Source organism: Pteropus vampyrus, unplaced genomic scaffold (genome assembly GCF_000151845.1).
Source record: "Pteropus vampyrus isolate Shadow unplaced genomic scaffold, Pvam_2.0 Scaffold160, whole genome shotgun sequence".
Lineage (NCBI taxonomy): Eukaryota > Metazoa > Chordata > Mammalia > Chiroptera > Pteropodidae > Pteropus > Pteropus vampyrus.
The window spans coordinates 864,855-867,124 of NW_011888941.1; the positions used below are offsets into that span (position 1 = coordinate 864,855).

The 2,270-nt window shown below is 37.1% G+C and overlaps 1 pseudogene; it reads left to right on the forward strand.

The window, feature by feature from the left end:
* The first annotated feature begins 516 nt into the window (after positions 1-516).
* Positions 517-635, forward strand: LOC111745682 (annotated as a pseudogene).
* Positions 636-2,270: the final 1,635 nt, after the last annotated feature.

Consider the following 2,270-nt stretch of genomic DNA (forward strand, 5'->3'; position numbering starts at 1 on the left):
GAACTTATAAAACTTTAAGAATCAGCTCTCCAGAAAACTTGCTATACAGAATTTCTCACTGGAAGGAGTCAGAGAGCTTTTAAACATATTTTAATTATTTTACCAGTTAATGTATTTTTTTTTAGCAAACAATAATCTATACTAGTAGCCATTTCCGGGTCATTTTTTTTTTTTTTTTGGTCATGAGGATTTTTATTCCTCTTTTTGCCAGATAACTTTTCCTCAGAGTAGCTTTTTTATTCTTGTCTTTGGAATTATTTCTCAATGTGGTTCTAACTGGTGGAAAGAGACCTGAATGTAAATTCCTGCACAGTCACAGTTGTGAAACTCGTGCAAAGCACTTGGTTGTTTTGAATCTCCATTTTCTCATCTGTAAAATAAGACTTAATGCTTGATTCATACAGATAAAACAAACAATTCATTTATTCAAAATGCATTATTTTCAAATTCTGGGGTTTGGGTTGTGAAGGGGGAAGAAGGCATATAATTTTGGTGTTAACATTAAAAAATGGTAATATCTATGGCCATGCCACCCTGAATATGCCTGGTCCCACCTGATCTTGGAAGCTAAGCAAGGTTGGGCCTGGTTAGTACTTGGATGAGAGACCATCTAGGAATATCAGATGCTGTAGTCATAAAAAAAATAAATAAATAAAAAATGACAATATATTTTACTTAATATGATTTTAGTGAGTCAATCTGGCTTGGTATTTTTGACACGGTAGGTTTCCCAAATATTAATGGAATGAGTTTAAGTATCATACAATTATAAAATCAAAGATTTCTTCAAGCTAAATTTGTCAGAAGAAAATCTTTTCTCCTTTGAGGCAAGAATCTTTGAATGTGGTGAGTTCAGCATACATGGAGGTCAGAGAGTGGCAAGCGGGAAAGAGAGTGATTTTGGTGTTCAAAGGGGAAAAGTTGTTTCTTTTTTACTAAAAATGCACAAATGAATCATAACAGCAGCAAGAATTCATAAAATAGGAAAAATAGATTATACCTGAAAAATGTACATGAGAGGTGGGAGGGACTATTTTTGGTGTGTGTGTGTGTGTGTGTGTGTGTGTGTGTGTGTGTGTGTGTGTTAGATTTAGGGAGAGGAAGAGTTACAGGAAGTAGACACTATTTAAAATGAGGTAACCTTTCAAAACAAAAACATGCTTTTTTTTCAGTTTGATATTAAACATGCCTTACTCTTTTTAATCTTATTAACCAATGTTATCTCAACAAATTTAATACAATTATAGGTTTTGAGTGTGCAGTTCTTTTTTTTTTTTCTGAATAGGGAAAGTTTAACTAGAGAATTATTATAACAGAAGAATATCAACCACCTAGGTAAAAACAACTCTAAAGGATACAAGGAAAGAAGGTACAGGGAACAGCCTCTACCTCTAGGATCAAAGCCGAGCACTCAAAGGAGGAACAATCTGAGTACCCACATCCTTCCCCTATCCCTAAACCAGTGCTAAGATCCAGATCTTGTGAAGAAGGAACAGCTGTCATCAGATGGCAAGAAGTTTGCTGGGGTGCCATGCTGGTGGAACTTAACTCACTGAGAAGCTGCCCATGGGGGTGGTACAATAGAAAGCCACCCTCTGTGGTGCTAGGAAAAAGCAGTCTTCCAAGAAGGTGCTGTACTTTTTGCTAGAAAGCTTCCCAAAAAGAGCTTCTGCACTGGTAGATTTTTAAAAAATGTCTAATTTTTAAATTACAGTCGCATACAATATTATATTAGTTTCAGGTGTTTAGCATAGTAATTAGACATTTGCATATGTTACAAAGGGATCACCCTGATAAGTCTAATACTCATCTGATACCATACATAGTTATTATGATTATGATATTGCTGACTCTCCGTCTCATTCAGTCACAATCTCCCCTGGTTTTCACAGCCAGAGGCTGTGGAGACTTCTCTTCCTGGCACCGGAACCCTGGGTTGAAGAGCCCAGTATGGGGCCAGGATCCTTCACTCCTCTGGGAGGACCACTGCAGTCAAGATACCCCTCTGATTTTTAACTGCCTTATGCGGGTGTGGGACCAACCTGTTTCATGTTCTGCCCCTCCTAGCAGTCTTGAGGTGGCTTCTTCTGTATGTCCTTATTTGTAGCACTTGTGTTCAGCTAGACTTGAGGTTATTTTCAATGATAGGTGTTCTGTAGTTTAGTTGTAATTTTGATGTGGTTGTGAGAAGAGGCAGCACAGTATTTATCTACTGTGCCATCTTGGCCGGAACTCAAATGTACAATTCTATACTACATCTTCTGTATATT